The sequence below is a fragment of the Symsagittifera roscoffensis genome, chromosome 5, assembly GCF_963678635.1.
Source record: "Symsagittifera roscoffensis chromosome 5, txSymRosc1.1, whole genome shotgun sequence".
Classification (NCBI taxonomy): domain Eukaryota; kingdom Metazoa; phylum Xenacoelomorpha; order Acoela; family Convolutidae; genus Symsagittifera; species Symsagittifera roscoffensis.
This window is the reverse complement of record NC_087066.1, coordinates 54,677,750-54,687,076: the sequence shown is the minus strand read 5'-3', so window position 1 is coordinate 54,687,076 and position 9,327 is coordinate 54,677,750. Positions and strand designations below refer to the sequence as shown.

The 9,327-nt window shown below is 35.5% G+C and overlaps 1 long non-coding RNA gene across 1 annotated transcript; it reads right to left on the bottom strand.

Annotated features, from left to right (window-relative positions):
• Positions 1-7,622: 7,622 nt before the first annotated feature.
• LOC134846974 (uncharacterized) lies at positions 7,623-9,109 on the bottom strand. The gene is made up of 3 exons (XR_010162839.1): positions 8,996-9,109; positions 8,352-8,644; positions 7,623-7,891 (listed from the first exon to the last, which is right to left on the bottom strand). It is a non-coding gene; the product is annotated as an uncharacterized LOC134846974 (long non-coding RNA).
• Positions 9,110-9,327: the final 218 nt, after the last annotated feature.

Below are 9,327 nucleotides of genomic sequence, written 5' to 3'. Positions count from 1 at the left end.
CAAATTCAAGAATTTTCTTATTTTCACTTAGTGACTTTACTACATGAGAAATAAAAACATAATTTTTGCAAAAAAAAGTGAAAAAATTACACTTTAAAAAAATAATTACCTTAGCTGTTAAGCTAAATTTTCAAGGTTAACTTGAGGTGAGTTAATGTAAAACTTAAGCTAGTTGCTCCACAAGTTTTAATGAAGGTAAACTTGAGGTGAGTTAAGGTAATTAAGGTAGTTCCCCCACAAGTTTTAATGAAGTTAAACTTGTGGTGAGTTAAGGTAATTTTCTTCAATAATTTTGAAATGTACGCTCACTTTACGCATTTTGAATTTTTTTGCATAACAATCAGCACTTGTTTCTCCCCAAAACTGAGATGTATCAAGTCAGAAAGCGTATCAAAATCAAGAAAAGTTGAGAGGTCTAGGAAGATCAATGCCAGAAATATTAATAATAAAACGAGGTCCTTAAAAGTTTAGATGTCTAGGAACATCACTGCGCCAGAAATAATAATAGTAAAACGAGGTCCATAGACGATTGAATTGCAGTTGCTCGGCACCAAAACATTTTTTTTCAAAACCACGAAATTAATAAACACGCTACAAGAAAAAGCGTTTTTGATTTGAAAATAATGTTCATGAAAATGCGTACAAAAGCTTGGTAAGCACAGTATATGATTGTTACTTTTTGGCAAAAGAGTTAACTTTTTGCAGTCAGAGTGCTTTTGATGAAGTGTTTAGCCAGAAAAAATATGTGTTTTTTGGACAACTCTTTGTATACGCATTAAGAAGTTTGAAAGCACACGCGTGCTATAAAAATCAAACTTAGAAAAGCTTTTCGACATTTGTGAATAATTAAATTGAATAAACTAGTCATGGTGCTGAGTAAAAAAGATCACAAGACAATAAGGCTACATGACATTAAAACGACATGACTTTAAGACGACAAATACGGATTAAAACATGTAAAGTGAACTGTCTGAAGTTAGACGAATGATGTTTTTCAGCAAAACAGCGTTTTAAAGTATAGCGTTTTTCGATCCTTTTAACAAAAGTTTTCTTTTATACCGTGCCGCTTTTCTTCCTAGCTATTTAACTAAATTATCAGCAAATTATTGACACCAAACATTTCTCACAGACAAACTTCGCTGTGAAAGGGAGGCTTATAAAAACACCCAAGTTGATAAAAAATGCTATTCATACGACTTGCAATTATGGAAAAAATGCTTCTCATGCAACCCCCATTCTATTATACGAAGGAAAAAATTGCAAAAAATTAGCATGACTGCAAGTTTTGTCTATTAATTAAAAGTATGACAAACATTTTCCCGAAGATTGAACGATTGTTTTGTATGTTTTGCTTTAAAATTTGGATTTCCCTGAAACTACTATTAGGAAAACCAATACATTAAATGGCATCAAAATTGCAAATTAAACTGGGTTTTGAAATACATTAAGAAAATCAACACCAGGAATTGTTGGAATTGCTTGCAAAGTTTAAGAGAAAATCAGAAAGTAATTTCTTTTCAGCATAGAAAACCTTGATTCTTCCGTGAGAAAAAAAACTCTGCCTTCACTACCTTACAGTCAAAAACTTACAATTTTCGCAGACAAAATTTTTATTTTTATGAAATGGTGATTTGATTATAAACTTAGTTCAGCGACTAAAATAGTAGTTAGAAACATTATCCCGCGAGTTTGTATAAGGGAAAACGCTTATCATACAATTTTGAAATCAGTTAAAAAAGCCCAAATCTGCAAGAAAAATAAATTTCTCAGGAAAACGTTTACCATACAGTTTTTGAGGCAATAAAACAACCAAAAGTTATTTAGAAAGTCGAAATTTATCTGCACGAAAAATTGCAGCGAGCTGAATTTCTTCTTTGCTTTAATCGAAAAAGTTATCAGTAGCGACAAAAGCTCTAACTCCTCTAAAAAATGCAATCAAAACTGCTCGCAACTGTGAAACAAATTCCCCTGATTTTCAATCCGTATGCTTTTCAGCTTTCCTGCTGACCTAGTTTTGCATGATATGAAAAAAAAGCCTCAATTTCAAATGTCACGAAAACTTTTATCCAAGGCAATCAGAATTTAAATATCGTACTATTTTGCTCTTTGAAGCGCAAAGACTGATTCAATAGACTTTCCTTAGTTCTATCAGGATTGAATTTTTAGCTACCGGACACTTCGATGTACAGTGTTTTTATTAGTTTAGCTGGACAAAACGAAAAAAAAAATTATCATTCAAGTGAAAAATTAGTTTTTGCTTTCTGTCTGGTTAAATTGCTCTAAAGTGAAAAACTCTCCGCTTCACGTCATTTATTTATCACAAATGTTCAGAGTGGTAATTTGCAATCCAAAAATACTTTGGAAAACATAATCGGAAGTAATTTCAATTAGTAAAAATTGTCCTTAATGGTTCAAACAAACGAACTTCTAGACAAAAAAAGCATCGCATAGCCTTAAAATCCCTATTACACCATTTCAAAGCCTGTGACTCGGTTTTTTTTAATCCACTCTTTGGAGAATTGGCTATATAAGTTTTACGACAAACACAATCCGACATTGCTTTTGTTTGCTTGGTACAAAACTGGAAACATCGCCAAAAATCATTACATTCTACGTTTTTTTGCCAATATCCATAGAAGTAAAAAGTAATTATTTTTAACCCTTTGAAAAACGGAATACCCTGCTATTATTTAATGGAGTAGCAATTCATCTATAGTGGAAAAAATTATAATGAAGAAAAGCCCATTTTAATTTATGTTTGAAATGGATTCTATTTAATTTTAAATTTGATAGAACAATTGGTTTTTTGTAGATTTTCAATCCCTAAGTTATCTGAGGGCGACATAGGAATTGCTTATAAAAAAAAAACATTTTAGGACACAAAGATTCATAAGAATTGAAACTTTTTAACTTTTCTTAAATAAGGGTTAATTTAAAAATTAACCGCTTAACTTGAAACTGGTTATCTTTTTACATTGAAGTTTTTTTAAGCAAGCGTAAAATCAAAAACCGTCTATGAATTCAATTTTAAATAGATATAGCGGAAATTTTTCGACTTCAAATTCAGTTGGGTTTGTGTTAGTTAAATGTTCGTTTCAAAAGAAAGGGTTTTAAACCCTTCTGGTAAACATTGAACAGGAGTTAAGCCACTTGGGGGACCGATCGTTTAGCAGACCAATCTTTTAGCATCAAAAATGAAAAAAGCGTTTTTTAGCAGACCAACATTATTGAGTGATGGTTGGTTGATTGACAGACTCAAAAAGACGCTCAGTCTGGGGCTAGGTTTCTTCAATTAATACAGTTATCTCACAATTTGTCATCAAAACTATCAACTTCACAAACACAACAGCCTAAATTGGCGGCAAAACGAAGATTTTGCGAACAAATAAACTCGTGTTCAATTGAAGCGCAGCGGAGCAAGCGGTCGCTAATCGCCAATATCGCGTTTGAAGTTGGCGATTAGCTACCGATTAGCGATCCACAATTAGCTATCTGACTTTAAAATTGTTCTGAGTCTGCTGAAAGATTGGTCTGCTAAAATTAGGTCTGCTAAAATCCCTAGCATCAGGCACTTCAGTTGCATCTGACAAGGAGACTGTTCTATCTGAGTTTTTGTTCTGATTTTATAAAAAAAGTAACAAAATATTTGTGCTCAGGTTGGTTTTTTTTTTCTTCAGACAAATTACGACTTTTTAACTAGCCATTTTGACAAATTTTTGAAAAATCAATCAAAATTTATTGTTGCCCTAAGCTTGAAATTGAAAAGATATTTCACCTGTGACTGTTTTACGTAAAATTATGGTGTTTTAAAGAAAGCCATTTTTTTCAATTTGGGGCATTTAACGCGCGATATATTTCGCGCTATTGACGCGTAAGCGGAGTTTTATTCCGTCTTAGAAAACGTTCCAAATTGTTCAAACGAAGCTTCTTTGCCATAATTGATGTGTTACTAGGAGCGAAATTTATCACTTTGTACTTTATATGGCGTGGGGGGATCATTTTCCCAAAAAATCTCAAATTAGAAACAAAAGTGTTCGTTTTGTTTTTATCACATTTAGTTTTTTCATGTTATTACTGCTCGAAAGGCTTTAAAAGGCAGTCGGAACATTCAAGGCTTCGCCCTGATATGAGCAGTCTTGTTCATATTGCTAAGCGCGTAATGCAAAATATTTATACGTGGGAAATTATCCCGCACAACAAAATCGTTCCCAAACGAAATGAGGCTAGCTAACGGGATCGATCGTATTATTTTCTTACGACTCCATATTTATTACTTTGATATTGTCCAAAATCCATAGGGTTTCAAATTTTTTTCACCAAAAACTATTTGAAATGAATTAAAAGACAGTGTGAACTTTCAGGGCTTTGCCCTGATATACGAGCTGTCGTGTTTGAATTTAAGAATTACCACGAAAAATTGTTGTTCATAATGTACTTGTTAAACTTACGTATATCAAAGGATCGACGTAATAAGCAATCGGTTTCAGGAATTCAAAGAGTTTTCTTCAAGTTTTCGAAGGATTGGACGTAAGAGCGATAATCGTAAATCTAATTATCTAAATTACTAGGTAAGCAATCAGCAAAAAAGTTACTTAAAAATCGTTGAGTTGATCTATGAAGTGTTTAAGCTGTTTTTGTAGATTATTTTCTTTGCAACAGTAAAACTTTTAAATCGGCAAATGCAAACTAAACTAACTTATGACCAGCTAAACAGTAGCAAGTAATGGTTTAGAATAGACGACAAAATTTAGTTTTTTTGTTTGTGAATCTTTTTTATGCGTAGCTATTTTTAGTATTTTAAGTTTAAGCTGTTTTTGTAGATTATTTTCTTTGCAACAGTAAAACTTTTAAATCGGCAAATGCAAACTAAACTAACTTATGACCAGCTAAACAGTAGCAAGTAATGGTTTAGAATAGACGACAAAATTTAGTTTTTTTGTTTGTGAATCTTTTTTATGCGTAGCTATTTTTAGTATTTTAAGTTTCAAACATGTTTGGCAAAAATGACCTATGAGTTTATACGCTGCTAGCGTGAAGTTTTTCTAGCCAGCTGATCAGTAAAAAAACATGCAAAGACTACCAAAACGAATAATTTATTGAAGAATTATGTCTAAAAAAAATCAAACCTGATAATGGACAGATTAGAGAATTGAATGATAATTGGGAACTTTGGTTAGAAGTGTTAGTTTCATGCTTAAAAATACTCTGTCAAACTAACCCTGTCAAATCTTTTCATCGTCGTTAAATAATATACTGAATTGACCAAAACAGCTAATCATTTATTTTTTTATATTCGATAAAAACTTTATGTAAATCCATATAAATCCACACATACAGAAGTTATCTGAAACCTCTGTGATAAATATTTTACTGTGTATGACTATTTTTTCCACAATCAGAAGTTCCGTTTTTTGTGTTTATGAAACAAAAAAATTACTAGTCAATAATCGTAGCGTGATTTTTGTGACAGACTAAAATAAATCTTACTAATATAAAAGCATTGAACGTTTCAAGTTTGAATTTGCTGAAAAAGAATAGTCATTTCTGTTCAATCTTGACTACTTTATGGACAAAAACTACAAACTTTTGAATGCAAACATTTTTTTTCAAAAAAAGTGTGTTTGAGCATGTGCATTTTGCGACTAGAAAGAAAAATTACTAGCAAAAAAATGCTTTTTACAATTTTCATTTCTTCGATTTGAAAATTTTTAATACATTGTTTGTCTGGACAATCAGTACATGGGTACATGGAATTGCATGACAAGCATCTTTCGTGTTTGGAGGTCAACCCAGAATACTAGCTTAAATAATAAAACTTAAAGATTAATTTTCCACAGTTAGATTCAAAGTGTGTAGCAACTCCGAGTTTGTAACGAAAAATCTAATAGACACGTGCGGTCAATTTTGAGCCCCGTACCCATCGGAGGCTGTTTTTCTAGATAGAAATTTGATCTCGATTATCTAGCATAGTTTTCTCGTATTTTCTGTGCAGAAAAGATCTATTTATTTTAGTTTAGAAATAAACAGTTTCCGGAAAAAAATAACCAGAAATCAGTCCACTGCTCAAACACAACGAGATAAACATGCTTCGAGTATACACTATAACAGTAGCAATACAATGCAAACTACACTGTTATAACAACACTGTTATTTTGCTAAAAGTATCAATCTCCATGAAGGGCTGTAGCATAGTGGTTAGCACAACCGCAACCGCCTAAAGGTCAGGCTTTCGAGCCCCACCAGGAGACTTTTTTTAAAGCTAGAACTAGCCTAGATTTAGCTAATTTCTGATCAGAATTAAGATGAGAAAAAAAGAATTTAAAGAAAATCCCTGCTTTATTTAAACATTTGAAAAAAAAATCCTGACCAGTTAAATCCCTGATTTATTTAAACATTTCAAAAAGAGTTTCAGGTCAGAAATAAATAATTTTCTCGGTACGGGTTGAATTTCTTCTTCCTCTTTGTCACTTTCTGAAATTTTTACCTAACTTGATTGTTCACGATTTCTAGGCCGAATGACTCAATCTGCGGAAATTTGAAAAACATCACCGTTTTCCCGCCCGTACCGAGAAAATTATTGGATACTGTTGCTTAGTGAATTCTGGGAGGCTTATCATCAATTCTTTTATCAGTGCTTAAACTCACCGTGAGGATGTCATTCCCTATTAAAGTATAATTTGATCATATTCTTTGTGTAATTGTGGCATTACCTATCCGTGGCCTTTGGTATTATGCCCTGAAAACGAATTTAGACCTTATTTTACAATCGGATTCCGACTGTGATTAGGTAATTAGTTTGAGGTGAGAAATGACCCACACAGGTTATATCAAAACTAGTTCTGTTCACCCAAATATTAAGCAACCCTTGTTGTACACTTTTTCTCCTTTTTTGTGAAGTACCTATCTTCTACACTTAATTGCAGTTACACTTAGCTGAAAGTTAATTGTTTTTATTTCTTTTCAACTATAAATAAGTTATGAATAGGCATTGTGAGCTATAATTCAATCAAATTCAGAATATGAAAGTAGTACTAGTATATTAAATGGCAACAAATGAGTTTCGAGAAATTGACAGTCTGGAAGTAAGAATATGTGAGGTGTGTGTACACGGAGACGCGTCCACTGTCCATATCATTCTTAAGTAGTCCCACGCTTTCATTTACGGATGTTCGACGATACTTTACTTTAGGGCATGAACAGATTGATTTCGAAGTCTGTTTGTGTCCTGCGGAACACATCTTGCCAGTTGTTTGTTCACCGCTCTGCTGAGAATAATTCACGCTTCTTTTTTGGCTGTACTACTTGTGTCTTTGACTTTTGATCTGTTTGCAGGATGTTGGCTGATGTTGTTTTTTGAAACATGTGTCATCATCAGATGCGTTTCACCATTTTGGAATCCTGACACTCGGTCAAGTGTAACACACCTTCATTTCATGACCAATTCTTTTCTATTCTGCTCTCAGGTGTGTCAGTGAAATGCATTAGATGATCATTAGATGATCGCACAGGCGTGAGCCACTGCCCGACTTGAGTTGTGGGGGAGCAAGGGATGAGGGATATGAGCTACAGGTTGATCTCGGCCCCACTGCTGGTCACATCCCCCTCCCCCTCCCCCTCCCCCTCTTCGTCCTCGTCCGAGCAGAAGTGCATGTATGTGAGAGTGACAGTGGGGCCCTGCTGGATGCCCCCTTCGTGTTCCTGCTCCTGTTCAAACTGCCTCCCCTGCTCCTCGGTCCCCCTTTTACCCCAGCTGTGAGAACTGTTTGAGGGGCAGTGGGGGCTTGTGCATTTGGCTGTATAAATGAGGGGGGTGATGTTTGTCTTCTGGAGCATGCACTTAAGGCCACAATGTCCCCCACTGGCTGCTGATGTTGCATGCGTCTCTGAGAACCTGCAGTACAATAAAACAAACTACAGTGATCAGCTTCAAAGATTTACTAAAAGTTTATAAGCAATATACTCAAGTTTATACAGATTATATACAGATTATCTACAGATTATATACAGGTTTGATCGAGAAAAAAAATCGATTATTTTGGCATAAAATTCATTTAATTTTGGTGGAAAAATAGATTCTATCTGCATAGAATCGACGATCGTTCGCAAATTGGTTTTAGATAAATAGACTCTATACTCCAATTGATATGTAGATTTTTCTGTGTATAATCAATTTTTACGCATTTTTGTCACTGCGGGATCTTCTACGACAGTTCCGCAGCCAACGTGAATACAAAAAATCAAAGACGTCGCTGAAGTCGCGATTGGAACGACGAGCCGGTGCAAGCAGTGTGGAGCAGTTGTGTTTTTGTGGGAGTCTCAGTATTCGAAATGGAATCAGTCCAGGTACTGACCCGAAGTGTTGTTTGCATACTGATGGTGGAGTTGATTAGGAGGAGGATGAGCAGGAGGATGGGGGAGTCCGGAAGTGGGGTGGCTGTTCAAGTGGGGACACTTCCATTCGCCACCAGCCCCCTGTCCCCCCTGATTGGCAACTGCTGCTGTTGTTGTTATTAGGTGGTGGGGGTCTAAGGGAGTGGGGGTGGGGGTTCTGACTCTGACTCTGACTCTGACTCTGACTCTGACTCTGACTCTGATTGGTGGGATGGTTGCCTGATGTCTATAGGGGATTTTGTTGCTGTTATGGCTGAAAGTAAAACTTACTATAAAATCATTCGATTAGCCCTGAAGAATATATGCACAGTTTCACCTTTCATCGAATACAAATCAATGAACACCTAATTGATGTCACAAAACTAGTTCAGTTGCAATCGAAAAAGAAACAATTACGCGGACGTGGAAGTCAAATTGCTGGGACACATAATTGGACTATCACTTGTTTTTAGAAGCTGAAAAGGGGCAAAGAAAACTTTTCGGTTTCTACAAAAAAAAAACAAGCTTTTATATTGAAATGTGTGCAGAATAGGCTCAGATAGTTCAGTGAAACAATCAGACTCTGTAATTAATCTTGTTGACATGGTTGATTGACTATATGTACCTGTTTGGATTGTGTGAACGTGTGTGAGGGTGAGTGTCTGGACCTGGACTGTGCTGGCTCTCTTCTGCTTCCGGGGATATGTGTTTCTTCTGCTACCCTCTTTGATCTCCTCCCTCTCCTCCCCCTGCCCTCGCCCCTCCTTTGCAGCTGCTGCCCCGGTTAGAATTGCTGCTGCTTCTACTCAATCTGCAGGGAAGCGTCCCCCCGCCATCCCCACATCCACCCCCAGAAACACCTCCCGCATGTGTATTTATTAGGGTTCTCTGTTTCGGCAGCTGCTGCTGTTGTCTGAGATGTGAGAGGGAACATTGGGATCCAAACTCCGCCTGGAA